We start from the raw sequence: 23,520 nt of genomic DNA on the forward strand, positions 1-23,520 counted from the left end.
AAAGAATAACAATTTTACTATCCACACGGAACACTGCAGCGGGATGCAGAAAACCACATTAGCTCCAAGTAGGCTGCTCTGCCAGTGAGATACAGTGATGGATCCCACAGTCACAGGACTGTAGTAGCAATGAGCTGTACCCCACCTTAGGAATGGAGGTACCATGTTGCACTTTCTCAAGTAGCTTGAATGTGGCTGCTCTACTGCAAGGTGCCCAAGACTCACCATTACTTTTGTTCTTTTCAGAACATCTACTGTTTATGTCCCAGAGGCAAGCAATCTGCAGTATAACTTGGCTTTCCTTCCCATCCCTGCAGTTTCCTAGTTTAATATATTAAGTAATTCTCTATCTATTTTTTGCACTATTGAACAAATGATTCTCTCAAGAACCAAACCACTTAATCTCTGACGCTGCTAAGAAACAAAGATTCTTTGTCATGTAAATTTTCTTATTCACAATAAAGCTACCAAAAAAATTACTTATAAGACCCAAAGGCAGATTCATTTCTAATTAGAAACTGTTACAGCATCGCAGACCATTTCAAAATTTTTTTTAAACAAATACATCCCCTGCCACCCCCCCAAAAAAAACTGGGCAGAAAATTCTTAGTTCTACTTCATAGGAAGATTCTTTTTATAAGGGGTTAAATAATGATTAAGGATGACTTTAATAAGTGGTTAACCCTTTATTTTGAAGTTTGACTGATCAGTAATTTATTATCATAGCTTATAACATACCTAAATTTATTATCTACTATATATATATATCTCATAACAGCTTTTCCTGTTTTGATTGTAGCCTCATGGAAACACACGTTACTTCCGTTTTTAATGGCTGGATGTAGAATTACAGCTAACTCTTTACAAACCAATTATGAACAGAATCTTACTATAAAATGTGACAACAGGGATTGCCTTCACAGGCAAAACTACTAGAGGTATTCAGTCTTCGGGTGGTCATAAGTTTGGCAGCAAATGAAATGAGTCTCAAGACAAATGAAGGGAAAAGTAAATTTTCAGTGAAAGCTTCTGAAGAAGGCCCTAGACAAATCCTAAGGACACAAGAGGCTGTTTGTTCTGATGAATGCAAAGAACACGGTATCTTCAGTTACGGGAACTGAAGTCATACCTGATAATATTCAAAATAGGCATAGTCGACAGCTGTTCCCACTGCTTTTTGCTGTCCTTCCCTAAGAGTAACTGGTGCAAGGATATCCGCGCCAGCTTCAAGCAGCTTATCAACCTGAAAAAAGAAAGCAAAACATTTGACATCCAGCTTTCTAACTATACTGTGTCCATGCCACAGTTAGAGACAGGGCTGAATATCAGAGCTTAACCTCGATTTGTGTGGCTACTCTGTACCAAATTGTGCATTTCTTCTGCCACTGGAGAGCCGTTGATGGACTGTTAAATCTACATGTGTTTTGTAAATAAAACCTTCTTGGAGGCATTTGCTATTTGTTTCTGGATATCTCACAACCTAATCTTGCAGCAACAGATGAAGCATGGACAATTAGTGACGCAGGGGTAGAACAGAACCCGGCTGGAGAAATCACCTCCTCTCCTAGTGCTCCTCAACGGCAGTTTTCCTCCCCTCCATTCTCAATGAGGTCAGCTCTGTGCTTTATGGGACGAGGGAAAAATGTCCAGTTTTCACAAGGCCAAATGCTTCCATTGAGCTCATCATAGGTGAGAAAGTGCACTTTATCAACTACTTTATATAGCACAATCAAATGCAATGCATCTTTCTTCATGTGGATGCCAGCTGTGTTTACAAGCAAGGGAACAGTCAGATCTGACAGGGCCATGGGCAACCCCCCATCTGCTTTAAATGCAGTGTTTCCTCTTCTACACAAGGAGGTTGCCATCACCTTCATTCAAACATGAAAACAAATTTCCTTACAAAACCTCTATTCCTTAGGAGACAAACAAATAGCATTGGGAAGAGACACAAATGAATTGTTCTGCAAAAAAAAAAAAAAAAAAATCAGCTTGCCCATTAAAGAGAAATGGAACTCAACACACCTGATAAAAATTACTGCTTTTCCTGAAGTTAAAAACAACAAAAAAACCCCACATTTCTCTCACCAAAGCAATCCTCTGTGCTTTTGTTCTCTTCTGTTCATATGTGGTACTGACAGCTGTACAGAGGGCACTTCTTACTGCTCTGCTTAATGGCAGATTTGGATCAGCCCCATGTTTGAGGAGTTCGACCACTGCCTGCAAATGCAACAGATAATTGCTGGAGATGCATTTTGACAGTTTCACAGCAGAAAAGCGATACCCCAGCCAGACCAAGATGCTATAGGGTAGGTTTCATAAAATATACTAAAACCACCTATGTTTTACCATAAAGATAAGGATTAGAGAGGTTGAACGTTTATGGTCTATTAGATCATCACTCCATTGAATGTTAGCCTCTGAGAGGGGCAGGAGAAGCAGTAGAATGTGTTGGATATGGGACTTTCCATTCCATTCCGTGGGAAGTCCTGAAATTTCATCTTTTCTGTACAAACAAATCAAAGATGCAGTAAACTCTTTTTTCCCAGAAAAATACCTAAATTGTCTTTTAAAAGAAACAAAGATAACATAAGGAAAAATGTTCTGGTTCAAACATTTGATACAGAATCTATTTTTTGTTGTATTTGGCTGCATCCATTTCTACTGTATCTACTTCTGCAGTCCATCCTGTAGCTCCCTATTATATTGTATCCAGATGATTGATAACTTTCTACTGAAATAAATATAACTAAAAAGTAACAATACACAGTAGATCTTTTCCATTATGATCTACCATTAATCCTAACACACAGTATAAAACTTGCAGTGACAGAACGAGAGGTAAAATTTTGATTTCATCAGTAACACTGAAAGTGGCTTCCCCTCGCTTTGTTCACATCTGCATTTCCAAGACAATGCCTGACTGAATTATTAGCGTGCTTTTACACAGGAGAAAGTAACCCGAGAAACAGAAATTAGACCCAAACCCTGCCCCTATCAGCTTATTACCTGAACCACTAGGCTACACAGTCACGCTTGCTCCCTTCCAATTGTTCTTCCCCTGGCCTTGTGCTGGCTGGTTGCCTGCACAACGGCTGAGCTTAGTGGGCAGCCTGGGTGCAACTCTTACCCCCTCACTCTCCTCCCTTGTTTTCCACAAAGAAGATGAACCAGGAGCCTGGAGCTGTATTCCAAGAGGAGCAGAGCACTGCAGACACACCACTTTGTCACCATTACCTGTTTTGCTGGTACACTTTCTCTCGCAGCATGCTGGCTGCTGTGGACCCACTCTTAAGGGCCTTGTCTGAGCAGAAGGGAGGCCATTCCCTGCTCAGGGAAGGTAGGTGCTGACTTCACATATTGCACTCTACTGTGTGAGCTGTAAGCCTCCTCTGTGGAGTGCTGAGCCCCGTAATGCCCATTTGGCTGGGATGATTTGAGTGGGGAGGTAGCCTGTAAGAGAACTGCATGTTCTTGTGATTCATAAAAATGGATACTCTTCTCTGAATGCTATACCCTTCTGAATCTTACCAAATATTTCTAGCTATCACTGTCATACTACAGGGCTCCTCTAGTTCAGCTCATGCAACATCCACAGGTTTGAAAGAAAAGCAAATTTAGTACTTTCTCTGGGAATGAATTATGGCAAACATAACTAGTTACCCAAGTCTGCCTGTCATCAGAGAAGGCAGAGACAAATGGAGGAGTACAACACACGTAAAGAGGAACTCAAAGATGCTCACCAAATCATTCCCACTGGCGATTGCTAAGCAAAGTGGTGAATGGCCACTCCACAGTGTGTTTGGATTTGCCTTATGCATTAAAAGGAGGCGGATAACATCTCTGGCATGCTGTGTAGGCAGGTGCAGAAAAAGGTGGAATTAGATCATAATAATGTTAACTTTTAAATATAATGTATATGTAACAATAATGAACAAAATGAGCAGCATAAAACACGTTCAAGCCTTTCACCTAAGCTATGATCCTATAGCAAAAATATACCTCCATTTTCTCATGGCTAAGAACCCCAAGCATGGTAGTGTTATGCATAAACCTCTCCATCAGGTTACCAAATCTCATTAACCCTGCTGCCAAAGGGTATACGTAAGCTTGCCTCTGAAGAAGTACATCTCCTCTCTCAAAAACCTCTCCTTCCTCCAAGTGCACACCTCGTAAATCTGCTAGAAGAATGTTACTACGGTAAAATGCTCAAAGGTTAGCACATGAGAAAACTCAGACTGTCCAGCTTCAAACTGGCCTTGTGAATAGTAAAACTTAATGGCCAAGTCACTAATGGAAACTTAAGCAGAGGAATTTCCTGTGTTAAACAGAATTCTAAAGACTTAAGAAATATTTTTTCTCAAGTGCTAATGGGTTTTTAATCAGTACAACACTAATAATTCACAGCGTAAGGAGTTTATCCCAGGAATTCAATCAGCTCCTTACAGAGGGATGAAAAGTATTCATTCCCCAGATATGTCATTTGGGGAGTTTAGCTTATAAGTACTCTCTATGAGCAGAACCTCGGATGCCATGCTCTTACCTCACAGTTATCCTCTCTTTCGCATGCAATATGCAATGCACTCCTTCCACCTTCTTCTGGAACAGGACCAAAATAGGAGGAGAAGTACCCTTTTGGTGGTCCTGTTTCATTCTTCAGGTGCACAGTGACACCACGGGACAACTGGGTTTCTCTGGTTTGAGGCAGAGGAATCTAGGTGAGATTATGTGAACATTTGTAACATAGCTCAGAGACATACAGAAGAAAATCAACTGCTTGGTCACCCATTGCTCTGGATGTCAATCATGGACGAGACTTGTTCAGCCTCACCAAAGCAATGGCCACCCTTTTTCTACTTCCTTCTTTACATTCAGATTCCATCTGCCTAAATCATCTTCAGCACTGCACATTAAGAAATTTGATTCCACTGGAGGAATCCAGGGAAGGAAAATTTTACAGACAGAATTTAATAACTTTTACTGGGCCAAATGATACAGTGAGGGGTGGAAGAAAGAAGCAAGCTATCAGGCAAAAAGGGTCTTCACTCAAGTTCATTCACATGTCATTCATTTAAGGTGCATGAATATAGGCTTACCAGACCAATATAAAAAAATAAAAAATGGTATGTCAGAAAGTAATATAGCCTGCACTGCATCTGGGCATTTTATAACTGCATACTGTTTGCAAATAGGTACCAAGTCATCCTGATTGCTACTAAAGGAGAAAGTACTGCAATACAAACTGAAGAAGCTATCTAAACCTCCCTGGACTGCAAACAGACATTCACCTTAGCCACTGTCATGACAAGACAAATCTTATCTTTCCTGTTACACAAGCCAACTCATTTTTCAAGTGACTAGGACCTGATGGGATGTCAGGGAGCCCATCAATGTCATTGCAAGGTCACTCAATTATCTTTGAAATGTCATGGCTACCACGTGAGGTTCCTGAGGACTGGAAGAAAGCAAATGTCACTCCTATATTCGGGAAGGGCAAGAAGGAGGATCTGCAGAATTACAAGTACGTCAGCCTCATTTCAATCCCTGGGAAGGTGATGAAGCACATCCTCTGGGAAGCCATTTCCAAAAATACTAAGGAAAAGAAAGTGAATGGGAGTCGTCAGCTTGGATTTACAAAGGGGAAATCGAGCCTGAACAACTTGATAGCCTTCTACAAGGAGATGACCAGTTTGGTGAAAGATGGGAGAGCAGTGGATGTCATTTACCTTGACGTCAGTAAGGCTGTCAAAACTTTTTCCCACAACGTCTGCATAGACAAGCTCCTAAAGTATGGCTTACATAAATGGACAGTGAGGACTGAAAACTAGCTGAACTACCGGATTCAAGGGGTTATGATCAGTGGCATGAAGTTCAGCCGAGGGCCAGTCACCAGTGGTGTACCTACAGGGGTCAATACAAGGACAATACTGGTTAAGTTGTTTACTACTGTTTACTAATTGACCTGGATGAAGGGATAGAGTGCACCCTCAGCAAGTTTGCTGATGATCCCAAACTGGGAGGAGCGGCTGATACACCAGAGGGCTGCGTTGCCATTCAGAGGGACCTCGAGAGACTGGACAGATGGGCAGAGGGGAACCTCATGAAGTTCAGCAAAGGGAAGTGCAGAGTCCTGCCCCTGGGGAGGAATAACCCCAGGCACCAGTATATGCTGGGGGCTGACCTACTGGAAAGTAGCTCTGCAGAAAAGGACCTGGGGGTCCTGGTGGACAAGCTGAACATGACCAGTAACGTGCCTTTGCAGCAAAGCAGGCCAACAGCATCGTGGGCAGCATTAGAGAGCGTTGCCAGCAGGTCAATGGAGGTGATCCTTCCCCTCTGTTCAGCCCTGGTCAGACCACATCTGTGTGTCTAGTTCTGGACTCCCCTGGAGCAAGCCCAGCAAAGGACCACAAAGAGGATTAAGGAACTGGAGCATCTCTCGTGCAAGGAGAGGCTGAGAGATCTGGGATTGTTTAGCTTTGAGAAGAGAAGGCTCAGGGGGATCTTATCAATGTGTATAAATACCTGATGGGAGGGAGTAAACAAGCTGGAGCCTCACTCTTCTCCGTGGCACCCAGTGGCAGGACAAGAAGCAATGGGTAGGAATTGAAAGACAGGAAATTCCACTTAAACATAATAAAAATCTTTTCTTTCCTGTGAGGGTGATCAAACACTGGAAGAGGCTGCCCAGAGAGGCCATGGAGTCTCCATTCCTAGAGATATTCAAAGCCCAACTGGACAAGGTCCTGAGCAACTTGCTCTCATTGACCCTCCTTTGAGCTGGGGTTTTGGACCAGACGATCTTCAGAGGTCCCTTCCAAACTCTCAACTGTTTGGTAATTCTGTGAAATGATTTAAGTACTATAACGTAAAGTAATTCCTCAGGTAACAAATGCCAAAAAGAGCACTTTTCGCTGGTATAGCTCCATCACAAGTAGACAATTATCATAAAAAATGGCAACCCTAACCAAAAAGTTCTGTACTACCAAAAAAGTTTACTGCAGAGCTATCTTTCTGTAACTCTGGGGGCACAGTGAATGCTGCAGGAATCCAGCAGAAAGAGTCTGTGTTCAAGGAAAACAAAACAAAACAAAAACAAGTAGGCAGGCTCCATGGAGATGAAACAAGCAGGTCCCATCATGTATCTGTTTCTGACAGTGGTCCTATGTTCACTGCTCTCATTATACCTTCAGGCATTTATACTAGACTGCCCACAAGAGACTTTTAACCTCTGCCTTAAACGAGGCATGACAGCAAAAATGTTCTGGGGCATCAAAACACATGGATGTGTTTACTGTAACCCAATAATACAGACCTCCAGTGGCTTTTTTTTTTTTTACTTTTTTTTTTACTTTTTTTTAATTTTTTTTTTTTTTTTAAAGGAACATAGTTATTCCAATAGGATGCAAAAATTTCACGGAAATCAAGCAGGCAGGAAGCTCAACTCTCTGCTTATGTATTGTGCAGCCTTCAACAGCTGCAAGAAGCTGAGCTCACAAAGCAACATACCTGGTCTGGACCATATACCTCATTTCCATCTTCTGCCCTTGCATCAAGATCTGGTGCAGAATGCAGGAGGTACTGTGTTATCTGGACTCCTTCCTCCCCAGGAATAGATACAGCTATGTGGAGAGGGGTTAAACTCCCAAACTGAAAAAAGAAACATAGCATTAGACTCCTGTTTATCGCAACTTAAAACAGTACCAAATATTTTCAAAAGAATAATCCCAGCTTCCTCTTCCCACATACTGTGTCTCACTTTCAGCCACCATGAACCTACAAACTGAGTTACAGGACAGTGGAAAGCTCAAGGTACCAGATACACAATGTACCAAAATCACAACAGCTGTTACCAACTTGAGGAGCAGCTTCACAAGCATTCCCCAGTCATTCATGGGCTTGGCAACAAGAAAACATAATGAGGAAGGAAAACTCAGGGAATAAGGAGTTTTGAGTTCTTTCTATAAAATAGTTCTTTGAACAGGATAATCACTTTAAACAGCTTTTTGTCCATTCTAAACCTGGTTCTTACTTGCAGATTTTACAGCAGGACACAGAAGCTGCTGCACTCATCTAGAATCCTACATCATTATCAATTATAATGCAATAAAACCTTGGATGGAAGCCGCACATCAGTCCTGGCTCCCCTTTCTAAGAGGAGTTTCTCTGCTTCTGCATCTGCAGCTTTAATGGCAAGGAAGAGAAGGGGTGCTGGTATCCAGCATGCATTGGGATCTGCACCTCGGTGAAGCAGCAGCTGGATTGTTGCCCATCTCTTCTGCTGTCTAAAGTTGACATGGAAAATACCAGAATCACTCATTAGCATCTTGCAAAAAACCTCTAAATGATGGTGAACTAAGATGACTCCCAGGTGCAGACATTAAAAATGGCATTTGGCAGAGACAAGACTTCATTCTTTAGAGCAGTGTCACAACAACTGCCGTGCTCCACCCAGGCAACAATATTATTACCTGAAGAGGGTATCTCACCCCTCCAAACTAAAAAGGCAGCACTTAAAAGCAGTTCCTTCGGGTTGCATGGGAATGGATAGGCAAAGTAAGGTTCCCTGCATCTCCACTATTCACTCATGTGTCACTTCTAAACGTTTAGTGTGAGACTTGTTTAATGACAGAAACAGACTGACTCCTCCTTCCTGTCATCTAAGACTGTTTGGAGGGTTCTTTCCTCTATCGTACTTCATTCATCCATCCCAAGAAAACAGAGATACTTTTTCTGTGTTTCCCTTAACCAAAGCTGGAACAAGAGCTATGCTGGACTAGGACAGTGTATTTCAGCAGGCTGATGATTCCATCTGTATTTCCATGGAGGCAAAATACACATGCACACCCCTAAAAAAGAAACCTAACACCATCAAAAAAAGCAAACAGTCCTTGGATACCACCCAGAAACTCTACCACATAGTGATCTGGGCAGAGGCTCCTCTTTTCTCACATGGCATTAACTCATTTTTACTCACAAGCCCTACATTCAGTGCATCTTTATATTCCAATGAAAAACATGCAACGCACACACAATATTCATGAGAGAAGCAAGGGAGGTGGCAAGATGTGCCACAAAAGCCAAATGCAAGGGATGAAGGGCAAGAAGGCCAACAGGGAATTTTCATTGTGGGAATTCTAAGACGTCAAAGTGACCTACGCTGGCATAAAACCCAACACAAAAATTTCATCATCTTTGGGGACTGCTCTGGAGGCAAAACAAAAGGCAAGATGTGGCCCTTTGGGGGATCCATAAAAGCAAGACAAAAAGACTACATTTCAGGCCACGCGGCTAAACAGACACCTGTAGAAAACAACCAGCACGGTCAAATGTAGTCAAAACTTCAAAGAGTAAGCTGAATATATTCTTATCTTTCCTCATGTCCACACTACACTGCAGGTGTGCATAGCAGACTGTGACAAGCTGCAAAGTATGCAATCAAGAAATCTTGTCTTGTTCAAGCATGAGGTCCTTAGCTTGAACTACACTTTCCAGCTTCACTCTTCACACTCTGCCAACCTGAATTATAACAGAGCATATAAACGAGTGGCTTCTACTGATATGAACACGAGATTTCTATAGTTAAACAAACAAAAATATACTGACATCTGACTAGCTTTTCCTGCAATAGCTGCACCCTTCTGTGAAATATGTGAAATACTAATTGTTGCCTTCTATGTTCAAAGAGACTTAGGAGACTCTGTCTCCCATTCATAGGGCATAAGTGAGACTTACTCTGCGATTACGCCTTCAGACACATTAGCTGTTTCTGACGGTTCTGATTGTTCGTTCTGCTTGAAGATTAAAAAAATAAAAGAAAGTAGTTACAAAAATGAAAAACCACACTTTCAATGGGTGAGTCAGCATATTCAGTCATCAGAACAATAATACAAGTAATAACAGTAATACAAGAGCATGTAATAATAATGGAATTCAGTTAACAACAGATAGGGAAATCATTTAGAAGTAATTTGTAACTAAGTTTTTTTTTAAATAAACCAAATAACTGAACATTTTCTTGCTCAATTTCCTTTGTGAGTAAAACATGTTTACAAGACTCTTACAGATTTTCAACCTGCATTATTTTGCACGAGAATGTAGAACTAGGACCTCCAAGACCACTGTTTCCAAATCTTCTGGATTCGTATTCAACTCAGAGGAAAAGAGAAAGCAAAGCACATTTTCCTTTCTGAATCTTAGAGACCGTGACAGAAACAAATCCTGTTTATTCCTAATTTCCTTTTCTCACTCCAAAATGAGAAGCAATAGTTTCACACTGATTTTCTGTGAATCTCTGAGCATCTGCTTTATATACATCTCTCTCTCTCTCTTTCTTTCCTTCCCACAAAAGTCTTGCAACTTTGGTAACGGGCCACCACTTAAACATACTCTTGGAACTTGAACAGGTACTTTACAGCAACCAAAAACTATTCTGTAGTTCATTTCCAACAAGTTTCTTGAGGGCATTTAGACCTGTGTAGCCTCTTCTGAAAGCCTCAGCAACATCCTTACATTTCTAGCCTCCTCTGAAACACGTCCAAGACCACACAGTCCCTACCTGCCTAGGCCCCTCTTTGATTCCTTCTATCTTCTCAGACTGTTTGGCGACTCCTGACCCTCTGCTTCACCCTTGTTATCATCTCCTTCCCCACTGCATGGTTTGTACTCTTACAAAATATGTATCATGCTCCTCCACAGGACAATTTAAAGCAGTTACTTCTCTTTTCGGCAGGAGGAAGCCTAGGGTCATGAGTCTTCCTTTGTAAACACTCCCTAAGGGTCAAGAGACTCCTCTGACAGTTGAATTGCTTCTTGCTTGACACTTCAACCATGCCAGCAGGACTCTGTGCTATCGGAACCACCTAAATCCTCTTGTCCTGCTTGGATGCTTTCGTAATTCCCACCAGTTGCCCACTGCATCTTCGCTGTCTTAAATACCTAGCAGACATGGCCTCACATCTGTGCTATTAATACAGTGCCCTATTTCAACTGCAGAGTAAGCTTGTTTCTGCACTGGAGCTTGGTCATTTGAAGTAGGACTTAGTAGTGTAAGAGCAGAGAATACTCTGCATCCTCAGAGTGCAAGATGCACAAAAGTTCTGGCTTTTTCCTAGGGAGTCAACACAGTAAAGTAATTCTGAAAAGTAAACTTACAGCTTGAGACGATAATATATCATGATTCTGACATTTTAGATTAGAAATAAACCAACCTTGCAGCTGTGCAGGTTCCTCTCAGCAATATTACCCTTAAAAGATTCTGCTGGATAATACAGAATAAAGCACATGGAGAGAGCAGATAATCTTTCATCACTACACTTATTCACATCAGCTCCACTATCGAGAAGAAGATTGACAATATCGTTGTGGGAAGTAACCTGTAGAGGAGAAAATGCTTCAGGATGTTATTTTATTTTGTAAACATCTGTACTTGCACATACACTCACGCACTTGCAGGTTTCTACATGGAAAGAATAGGCAGCACAGTTTGAAAGTAGTGACAGCCAACACTGTTGAACTAATTCAGGTTTATATTTGCCACACAATAAAAACACGATACTGAACCATGTCTTACGGGGTTCAGAATGTGTATCTTGGAGCATCCTCAAGTACATCCCTGACCTTCCTCTCTTTTTTATAACAATTTCTACCAGCTTTCACAGGAACTCAGTGAGGATTCACACACAGAAAGAAATATAGCACCCTAAATTATTATCTAAATTTTGCTGGACTTTTACAATGAATGCCAGCTATTCAGGTAGCTGAAAAGGGCACAAAGAAAAGCGGAGGTCATCCTCCCCTACAGCAAGTCATACATGCACAGTTTCTAACCACCACCCCTTGCCAGCAAAAACAAAATAACCCTGTCTGAATGTGATTATGACTGGACAAGAAAAAAACAGTAATAAGGACAGGGTCATACCCAAGAACGCAGATCTAGTCCACTGCATAATCACAAACGGAAAACAAACTTGACAGCTAAAATAATCTCTAATGTTTACTGAAGTGCTTCTTTTTGTAGATTATTATTTACTGTGGGGTTTGGCATGATACCATTCATTACAGATATTCCTCATGCCACACCTGCTCTTTTGTTGTTTACTGAACACTCCCTTCACACTTACTATGTAATGGAACAAGAGAAAAATCTAATCCAGGCTACTACACCAGGAATTTCTCATCATATGGTAAAGAGTCATTCTCAGAGTCTTACAGCGGCAGCAGCAAGTGCTGTGTATCCATGTTTGTCTGCTACGTCCGGATGAGCAAGCTCATCCCTCAGAATCGTATAGACCCCATCAAAGCCTCCTTTTGCCGCTTTCTGAATTAACTGCTCTGAGGCAAGTTCTTTGGGGCCTGGAGGCCCATAAGTACTGCGGACTCCACTGAGAATGAAGTTGACGTCTGAAGTAAACTCTGCTTCACAGCACCTAGCAAAGGAGAAAAAAGCACTGATGCATTTAAGCAGCTAGGTACTCTTAGGCCGCTAATGCAATTAAAGAAAAAACACATCAAGAGCAAAACATGCTGCTGGGTAAGATGCAAAAATATGAACAGCTATCATTTTAAGAACTATTTCAGATAGTATAAGTTTGCTTAAATTACAGGCAGAAAGGCAAACTAGTCTAGGGGCTGCTGGCAGCAGCACACAGATTTTGGCTACAGAACAGTTCATAAATATCCAGCCATCCAACACCTATAAAATTAGAAAGCAAAATCTAACTGCCAAGTGTTTCTACAAACAGAATATTTAGCATGCACATTCATATCTGTTTAGTATCTGATTTATATAACCAGCTTTAGCTATGGCTATAAAATACACACATGTGGCACGTGTTCCCAGCAACAAAGCAAACCAAAACATACTCTGCCTGCCCAAAGAACATCTCCATGTACAAGTATCAAGCTACACATAAACCTAAGGCTCAGTGGGCAGTTACAAGTAGCTGCAGACTTGCTGCAGCATGTTTTCTATAGCCTTGAAGTAGAATAAGAGTTAAGACAACCACAGAAAGGTACCATTGGTATCGCAAATTGTTTGTTTCATTTAAAAAAAATCCTCATTGGCAACCTGTCATCTCAAGACTATAAAAAAACTTTTGGAGAGCAGCTTCAATCATGCAACTTATATTTGAAAATAATAGATATGATTTATAAAAATCCATACATAAAAAACAAATGATCAACAGCTACCTGTGCTTATAAACATGCATCTGCATTCTGACCAGTAAGGGGGTTACTTTGCAACAGGCCAAGGTTCTTCCTCAGGCAGCTTGGAGGTATTCTGAAAATATGAAGCATCACACTCTTTCAGAAAGGTGCAAGTCAAAGTAAGATGATCTGTGTTATGGGAATAGGCAAAAACTCCTTCAGGCAAAATATTCTTGTCATCAAAGGGGAGACGTTTATAGCTACGGAGAAATGGGTCCCCCTCAACAGAAATATACGTCCTTTGAGAACTGGCATCAACATATCTGAAGTGTTCTGGATGATCCGAGACAGAAAAATAACCAGGTACTTCAGTACATAGTTTAATTATTCCTCAGCCACAAGCCAACATCCTGACAGCCATCTGGATAGCTCTCAATTCCCGGTCCAAATCGCTCATCAGAGTTGTACAGCCCCTTAAGAAACGAGTAAGCTCGTTAGTATCAATCAGAGATCAAACAAGTTATACAATTAAAGTCTGGTTTCTATCTCAACTGTTCTGCCTGTGTCTTATTGGTCCATTTCTTATTGGCAGAGTAATAACTGCTGAAGCCATTCTGTACTACAAAGCCTTCACAGTCAGTTTGATTCATTTAATGACAAACCCATTAACTTTTCCAGTACAAGAACAGTGGAAGGCCCTAAATTTAACTACATTGGGATGTTATGTTTAGATGAAATTTCACATAGATTTTAGCCTGAGCAGGATTCTGTTTTATACTATTCTGTATCCAGCTTTGCATTCATTAGCCACACTGCTACTTTTTAGACCAGGATAGATTTTCAGTAATGTTTTCCAAATCAGAAGAAACACCTCTGACACACAACTGCACAGGCGTAGAGTATGGGAAAGGTAGCGCAGTTCCCAGCTATTTCTTTTCTTACCATGGTCATTAACTTCAGGACAACATGGTAATTAACCTCAGGACAACCTTGCAAGCATGACAACACGTTTTTATTTCATGCCAACAGAAGAGTCTCAGACACAAATACAGCACTACAAGACAGGAGTTTTAGCCTCCTTAGAAAACCATCCTAGTTTGATATGACACTATATTAAGCAATGCATGAGCACCGCTTCCAAATTCAAGCAGGCTGATGCATCTCCGGTGTTTCTGGATCACACACACGGCTCAAGGCATATTCACACAAGGCTATCACAACCTCAGAACAGCTATTTGGAACACAAATTAACTGCTTCACTCATTGAACTGTTTAGCTATGGAGATAAAGAACCAGGAAAAAGCACTATGACTGGCAAGAATAAAATTTCAAGTTTGATTATAACCTGAGGGTGTTCTATTTTTCCCTTAGTTTCAGATTATACATGATCTATTCAAATTAAAGTTCTCCTAAATCCATAAGTAGTGCCACATTATCAACATTCAGCAAGAATGTTATGTTGTTGTCGGTCAACTTAATGCAAAGGCTGTATATTGTTTTGTTATATCTGTTGGATTATCTGATGAAGCACTGTTTCCTATTGCAGAGATACCCATGTATCAGTATGAGGGGAGGGCTGCCCTACGCTGGGCACTTTTCAGATACACCTTCTTCTTCTTTGAAAACAAAGAATTATAAACTCTTAGAAAACAAGTTTTCTAGCTTCTACTAGTAGCAGCAGGCCTGGAAATGATACAAAAGAGACAACTAGCTATCTCGATACTCCAGAACGCTCTTTGTCTCCACAGTTTCTTCAAATGCAGTATTTTTCAGTTTCATATTGCTGGCTTCTTAATATGTCTGTTGAGAGTACTGACTAGCTAATGAGTTCTTCATCTAGCAAGGGGAGTAAATACCGAAGACTTCTACATTAGAAACTGGAAAAAGAAACTCTTCCAGGCATCAGATTTTCAGTTCTAGACAGGCAGTATCACATTATCTCCTTCAATATTTCCCTAAGCAAAAGTTGTGTACAGTAGAAGTTGAGTAGTTCAAGAGAGCAATCTAGCTTACTGGAGACTGAAGCATGACACTTTTGCTCTAAACAACCCAAACACTAATGGAGCTGCCTGAAAAAAAAAAAAAAAAACCACTCAAATTTTCCTGTACTCATGCTGACTTTGAAAGGCAGGGAAATCATGGTAACAGCACAACATTTTTCCAGTTACCTGAAATTTTCTGCTGTCCTTCCATTCCTGAGTCCCATAGCCTTCTACGTGGCTGAGAGAAAATGCTCCAATGAATTTGGAACCATCAGGCCAGTAGCATATCCCTTTCCCATGGCGATGGTCCATGTAGAACTGTCCCGTGTATCTCTGTAATCCACCACAAAGAGAAGGGACAGTAAGAATGATACTGTTCAGAGGACAGAAATAAGTGAATTTTTAATTGCCTCCTTAATGCAACAGAGCAGCACTAACAAGGTGCAGGAAACTGAGGATGAAACTGTTACACAGTTAAGAAAGACTAGGCAAAATCTCAACTTCACTGTAGTCACTGTCTTCAAAACTCCACCAAGATTTTACCAGTTGCCACAGCAGCTCTTCCATCATGTAGCAGTCATGGTGGAAGATCATACTATTTTAGCAGTGTTTATCTCATTGATATGTTGCCAAATGATGCAGGCTAAACCAAGACCTATCAAAGTGTTCAACACCTCTCACAAAGACCTGTATCCCAATAAACATTTGGTTGGGAAATTTTGCATCCGACAAAACAGGGCATTCAGCATAGCCATGAAAACACATATTTTGCTAAAAAACAAGCAGCCGAATACATAAAACCCAGTAAAACCAAACGAAAAACACCTAGCTAACATGCTTATAAATCAATTTTTTCATTACAGAAGGAAAGAACCTCCACACATAGAGAATATTCCTACTTCCAAATGACAAAACTCTGCTTGGAGAAAGAGCTATCACTCAAATAAATGCCCAACCCCTACCTTCTGATGAATTTTACTCACCCTCAGCCTAACAACCCATACTCTTAAAGTACAATAAAATGCAGTCTGCAGTGAGTAGTCAAAATAATTTTGTATTACATACAATTATATTTATTTAAAATATAATTAAAAATAATTAATAAATAAAATACAATTAACAATATACTATAAATAAAATATAACTAAAGATGTATAATAAATAAAATAATTATAATATTTAAATAAAACGATATATGTTTATTGCTGTTCTCATGCGTCTTCAGCCCTGCCATAAGGTCTTTAATTTCCAGCTGCAGGTGAAGTCCCTGGAGATTACACCTTTGTGCACTACTTGCTAAAAAGATAAATTCGATTGCTACTCTAAAACTGGCACTTCTGACCCTCAGTAGAAAGTTCTGAAAAAACATCGTATCGTACGTAAACATAGTGCTGAACTGTATCAAGGTGACAGACGCTAAGTCAAAAGCTTGTCCATAATCCCTTTTCTCTTCAGTGAAGAAATCCTTAACTATCAGCCCACTCATCTGATGGATTTTGATTGAAATTTGATCAATCGTGATTGATTGTAGCCACAAACACTTTAAGGTATCCATTATTTTTAAGCAAAAAGACAGACATTTGGGGGACGTTTTATAGAAATTAATCAAAATTTTGTAATTGAAAAAAATTCCCATTTAAATCAAAACCTCAATTCCTTAAATGCTTTATTAAAGGCATTTGTGTGTCTTCAGTGTTATTTCTCTTCAAATTAAATCACCTAAATATCCTAATCAATCATATAGCTTGTCTTTAATAAAAGCATAACTGAAGGGATAGGATGAACCCTATGGAGAACAAAGTAGCCCTGGTATTCTGTAGCATAAACTATGACTATTCTTAGTTTGAATAAACTATGACTATTCTTAGTTTGAAAGAAAAAAGGTGAAAAGTGCTAAGTAAGTTCCCTAAGGCCTCGTCAGAGGATGGTGCCATGGAGACTTTCATTTCTAGGTCACCAATGCAAATTCAGCCCAATCAACAAAACCCGAAAACTACTACCCTCTATCAAGTGAGTTGCCACAATAATCATCACCGAAGACAGGGAGCTGCTGCTACTGCTTCTGCCTGATGCGTGTTAGGACTTTTGCTTAGAACGCGGAGTTTGCCCCCAAAAGACAACAGTGAGGAGCAATGCCGAGGTCTTTATATTGCCAGAATTAAGGCTGTGTTTCTCTGCTAGACCGATTCTTGGGAGCATTGATAGGCAAATGGAGTTCCAGAGGAAGAGAAAAAGAGCTAATTTTAAATTTTCTATCTGCGCAATGGTATAACTCATTAGCGGAAAAATAGATGTCCCACCGTGCAGACAACCGATCCCTAATGGATGATTTCGAGTTACGTTGCCGTGGCAGCTTTCCCTGACAATCAAAACGGCAGCTCAGTACTCACTGGTGGCGCAGAAGAGAAAAACCTCACAAGGGAACCGGAAACATTAGTCACTCCTCATGGTATTTTCACCATACAGGAAGATGCACTCACACTTCAGAGGTTAAACTTTGTACCAAAAGCTCACGGCAGCATCCCCTCCTCCCCTGCCGGCCTCCCGCTCTCCCCACTGGGGTCTGAGGCCACGTTCAGCCATCGACAGCGACCCAGGACTCGGCAACGGCATCACGGCAGCCATCTGCTTACCCTGAGCGTGAGGGCAGACCAAGTCCTTCGAAGCAGGGGGGCAAAAGCATGTTATCTGGGAACCTGTGTCCCGATTTGCATTTTAGCAGCAAATATATTATTAACCTGAACACAGAGCAACAGAATGCCCCCAAAGGGCAGCAAGGGCCAGCGCGCTGGCCGAGCAGGTGCTCGGATGTTGCAGGGGAGCTGGGAAAGCGCCTGCTTTATTAAGAAATAAGGCGAAACCGCCTAGTTTGCCCCAAACCCAGAGGCAGCGGAGAGATGCAAGCCTGGGAAAAACCCGCATTTCAGAGACCCACCTCCTTGCCAAATGGACCGGTGGGGAACACGAAGGCAGAAAGCCCTGCACGGCGCGCTCCCACCGCCTGGCCCGGCTCCCCGGCCCGGCCCAGGCCGGGGGGCGGCGGCGGGGGGCCCCGCTTGCAGCCGGTTGCGCCAGGCAGGGCGCTCCCCGACGGCGGCTCCCCGCGGCCCGCGCACCTCGCCGCCCCCAGGCCCGCTGCCGTCGCCGGGCGCTGCCGCCTCCTCTGCGCCGCCCTCGGCCGCCGCCTGACTGGAAACTCGCTCGGCACCGGCCTCCATGGCGGCGGCCCCCGCCGACGGCTCCGCAGCGGCCGCGCTCCGCCTCGGCGGCGCCCGCGTTGCCGTGGAGACGGTAGCGGGGCGAGGGAGGCGGGGCCGCCGCCGGGCCCCGGCAGCGCCTCCGCAGCGGCGCGGAGGCCCCGGAGCGTCTGCAGCGAAGGCCTGAGGAGGAAAGGCCCGGAGAGTCCTCGCTTCGTGCAGCCTGGGGTGCCTTCTCCTCGCTTACAGTCTGCAGGGGGCCGAAGCTGCTCCGCAGGAGCCGGGGCGCGGCGTTTGCTGGGGCTGCCCCCACCTCCCGCACGGCTCCTGCAGGGCCAGCGGCTCTCCCCGCTGAGGCCTGCGCGCGCGCGCTCGCCTTCACCCTGCCGTGGCTAGCTCCTGAGGAGCAATTTCTGGGAAAGGCATCGTTCAAATATACTGCATCGCACAACCCCTTACGTTCTGCAGGGGAGAGATGAGAGGGGAATTGGCGCAACGCAGCCCAGCAGAGAAGAAACACGGAGCGTCACGGGTGAGGTGGAAGGAGTCCCTACAGTTGGCGTATGGCAAACTCTTCCTGGAGCAGCCCGTCCCTCGACAGCCAGCCCCCGCCTGCCCGCCGCGGCTGGAGCCAGGCCCATCTCCCAGGCCGACCCTCAAACACTCCTGGCGAGCTCGCTCGACCTCATGCACACCGGCGTTACACCGCCAGCACCGCTTCGCAAGTGGTTGGTGAGCTCCACGCTTGCACGGTGAATAACAGCAAGAGCAGAGCTTCATCGTTACTTTAGCACGACCAGCTGTCGCAGAAATGCACCAAGTCTACATCGGTCTAAGTTACCACATGGCCAGAGCAGCGACCGCTTCAGAGCCACGGCTCTGAGACCTCTCGGCCTCCTAAAAGACTTGTTCGCCACGAGCACAGCAGCGACTCCCACCCTGCACCTACTCAGCACAGCCTGTTGCATTACTCTTCTAACCCGCCAGAATTCAGCCACTGCTGGGCAGGTTTTGGTGGCACCAATGCTCTTTTTTCCATCGTTGCTACCCAGACGCTTTGAAGCAGTTGAAAGCAGCCTAGCGTAGCAAATTTGGGTAGTTTACACTTCCTTGTCTTCTTTGGGTTATTCTAATGCCCATGTCGTACAGTTTAAATTCATAATGCTTTGTCTACACTCAGAAGCCAGGAGGGTGGTCACATCCTTTCTTATCCCCTAAAGAGGGGTGGCATTTCAGGTAAAGCCATGGTGATTCTAAGCTGAGATCTGTGGGCAAGAGACATAAAAAAAATGGGAGGTGGAATATCTTTTCCTCTTGACAAAGAACAAGCAGAGAAAGAAAACCCTCTGCCTACTCTTAAAGAGGCTTTTTTCTTGAACCAATAGGTGGTATAATTAGATGCCCTGGCATGCTAGAAAATGTTGACAGTAACATCTCCAGATAACTTGGTTGCAGGGCTCCGTACCAGGAGAGGTTATCATGGGTTGGATTTGTGTTTAAAAAAATCCTCACAAATGCCAGATTTTCCAGCATTATAAAAAGAGCCAGCTAATCAGTTTAAACTTCCCTTTCTTTATGAAAAAAGCGCTGTCAATCTGAAGCTAGTAAGTCAATTTATAGTAAGACAAATGGGGAACTTTTCCTTAAGTCTCGGCTAAGCACTACAGCCCATGAAAGAACTTTTATTTAAAAGTCATTTGAGCTTTAAAAACTTTTGATCTGCATTTTTATTTATTGTTTGTGAAAAACTTACCAGTCTCTGGTTTAATTTCCAGGATTCCTCTTAGGCTGCACCTGCCAGAATTACTGAAGCCATAATCTCCATGACAGAAATTCAGAATGTTGAATCAATAAGGAATAGAAACCAGTGCATTGTAATCTGAAAACAATAGACTGGACATGTAATACCAGGGTATGAAACATCCCGTACAGTAAGTGTACTTCAGATGTTTTTAAGTGGAAATGTACTCTCTAAATAGCTGGTAAATTCTGCTGAGCAGGCCGTCAGGTGTGAATCTTAGGTCACACAGCTCTCAACTATCCTTGTGAGAAATGTGGAGTAGTTTCTATTGTAAGTTGTGATGGGCGGTTATAGTTTATTAGGAGTAAATTATGGATAAGATACTATTTGCAGAAAAAATACAGGACTGGAAGAGACCTTTTGGAATTGCATCCTATCATTTTTTCTTTTAACTATACTGTTCATGCTGCATCATAAAACTAGGTCCTTTGCCCCATTATTCCTGTTTAAAAAGTAGTAATGTCACAGCCCAGCCTGAATTATAAATGGTTTATATATCCTTTATTCTTCTGTTAACATCTCTTCCACTTTGAATTCCTCTTGCCTGGCCAAAATAGCACACACAGTTCTGGGTGAAGTGCCTTCTATGTTTACATTTCCCTATTTTTTCATCTGCTACACCGTAGGATGGTTTCTGCTTATGTTTTATTCCTGAAGCTGTCTTGTGGCTCCTAAGCATCCAATGGTTAGCTAACACCTTTTCCTTGGAGGCAATCTCTGATATCTCCAGCTGTAAGAGTTCTTCTTTGCCCCCACATAACCAAATTGTCACTTGTTAGCACTGTGTTTTGTACCAATCATTCCATTTCCTTCCACTATGTTGGCCGGTGTCACCTGACTTAGTAGTGCCTCTCAGCTTTTTGTCATCAACAGACAGTCACGTACTCTTTTTGTGTCAAGACCAGAAATGAAAATGTTAACCAAAATCAGTCTGACACTTGATCCTCAAGGGAGTCCACTAGTCACCTGTATTCAACTATACAGCACTTTTTTTCAGCATGGATATTTGTTGCTTTCATTTTTTTAGCTCCTCGTGCCCTCCCCATACCCATCGCTTACAGTTTTTTTAGAAAGCTGCACTTTAACCAGAAGATTTTTTTTCCATTGCAGTGCACCAACTCTTTTACTGAATTCCAGTGCGATTAGAGGTAGTTGATCTTTCTTTTCAATGGAATCATTCACCCTATCAAAAAAGATATTAGTTGGGCACAATCTACCATGATAAACCCATGTCATATTTATTGTATTTTCAAAATACTCCCTATATACTCAGAGAAGATCAGGATCTTTATAAAACGCAGCCAGTCTCTTCTTTTTAAATCAGGCCAGTAGAGGGAGTGATGACTGCTATATGTAGAGTACACAAACAAACCCAAGAGAAAAAAATAGGACTCCGTCTGCCTGTCGACTGTCTCACTGCTAATAACCCTAACCATCAGCCTATAGAGTCATGCTTTTTCTAGCAGCCAGGATGATAGCAAGTCCAACCAGTAGAACTAACTTTATAGTCTGATGACAACTGCATTAGAGTGAGAGGTGGGAGAGGTGAGTTTGAACCCCGTCCCACTAAAGTAAGCTTTAAGGTCAGGTTTGCCACTTCTAGGATGAACACACTACAGAAGTATGACAATTCTTTCCTGTAATACCTCTTTAAAAAGAATAAATAACAAAAGAAGTGCAAAGGTCGTTGAGATTTTCATCACAAAGTACCTGGGAAACTTCAAATAATGTATTAAGCAAAATGAATATTTTTCATTTTGATTAATTTTGTAAAATCTTCTGTCCCTCAGAAGATGAGGGCCCTCCTGGGCCCTTATTCTAGGCAAGGTGCAACATGCCCTATTTCTTTTCTATTTCATTCTAACTCAAATCAATAGTGTCAGCGCTTACTGTAATAGTAGTTTTCCAGTGAACAGTAGCCTGAAGCTGGTGGTGTTTGGGTTTTTTTTTTAACAAACTGTTATAAGAATGGGGGCTTTAACAATCACATTTGGTTTACAGTTTATCCATGACCTCTGAAACTGATTTCATTTTTTAAATGCTTATTTCTCACCTTACAGGAACCATACAGGACCCTCCATAATCCTTGAAGACTGATACTATGTGATTGGAACAAAAATAGCACAGCACAGATGGTTAAGGAACGGGACAACAAAGACAGTTCAAGATGCTGCTGGAAGCAAACTACACATTCAGTTAACTGGAGTTTAAGTATTACTTTATGCTCTCTTGCTGTTCTTAATGCTGCTCAGGGCAAGCAGCCTGTGTTGACACAGTGCCCTTTGCTTCCAAAGCTCCAGCTTTGTAAGGTCATTCTCTCTTTGCTAATCAACAAATATAGGTCCACTTTTGTTGTCCGAAAAGCGGATTCGTTGCCTGGTGTGCAATAAGCCAATAATTACACACTCAGCAGAGACATTGGCTTATTTAGTTCAGAGTTGTGCAAGCCTGGGTGCTCGGTGGTTTCCCACAAATCAAGCACCCCCCTCCAACTTTTCAAGTAGCATCAAGACAAACACATTGCCAGGTTTGCAACTTTCCCTTTTGCACTGATTGGTTAGTGATTTCTTCATTCCCTGGCTCCCACCCCTGCCTCTCAAGGTCCTGATGAGGGGAGATAGTAATTTCATCAATTGACACTGCCCCAGCAGGGTCAGTAGGTGTTATCTCCCAAGGTCCTGACGAAGAGGATATAATCCAGACCCCTTAATTAACATTGTTTCAACAGTGAGAGGAGGCTTTGCTTCCCAAGGTCCTGGCGCCCAAGCAGGCCTTATTTCAAAGCCTTGACATCCTCCCTTTCGGAGAGTGGGGCACAGGAATGCAGACTGCTTGTAACTCCCTTATCTTTCCAGCCTGCGCCAGCTTTGGGGCCCATTCTTACTGAACTAGGAGCACGGCCTAAGGCTTCAGCAAATTTAGCTACTCATGCTGCACAAGTGTGCGGCCTAAGGCTTCAGGAAATTTAGCTACTCATGCTAAGCAAATTTTATCTAAGTGGCTACCTCTAGACAGGTTCAGTTTTTTAGAAAAGAGAGATAGAAGTTATCCTAATCTACCTACTTCAAACATTCTTTCTGAGCTTCCCAGGGTTGTCTTGTAACAATTCCCCCTTTTGAGACTTAGGTGATCATATTAGTCTCACTCTTTTAAAATCTTTCCCATATTACATTTGTAAATGCATTGAATCACTACATACACACATACAAGAACTAACAACACTTTAATTTATTACTATTACCATGGGCATGTATAACCCCAAAGGCGTATTCTGACTCTGTAAACACATTGCTGGCAGCGATCTTGCTTCGATTTCTTCTTCCAAAGTGACAACAGCATCTCCAGGCCTTCTTTCTCCCTTTATTATAAAACTGCTCCCGTCAGTAAATAA

General features: G+C 42.3%; 1 pseudogene; it reads right to left on the reverse strand.

The window, feature by feature from the left end:
• Positions 1 to 1,081: 1,081 nt before the first annotated feature.
• On the reverse strand, positions 1,082 to 18,349 carry LOC135326537 (ankyrin repeat and MYND domain-containing protein 1-like; annotated as a pseudogene).
• Positions 18,350 to 23,520: the final 5,171 nt, after the last annotated feature.

This window comes from Dromaius novaehollandiae, unplaced genomic scaffold (assembly GCF_036370855.1).
Source record: "Dromaius novaehollandiae isolate bDroNov1 unplaced genomic scaffold, bDroNov1.hap1 HAP1_SCAFFOLD_63, whole genome shotgun sequence".
Lineage (NCBI taxonomy): Eukaryota > Metazoa > Chordata > Aves > Casuariiformes > Dromaiidae > Dromaius > Dromaius novaehollandiae.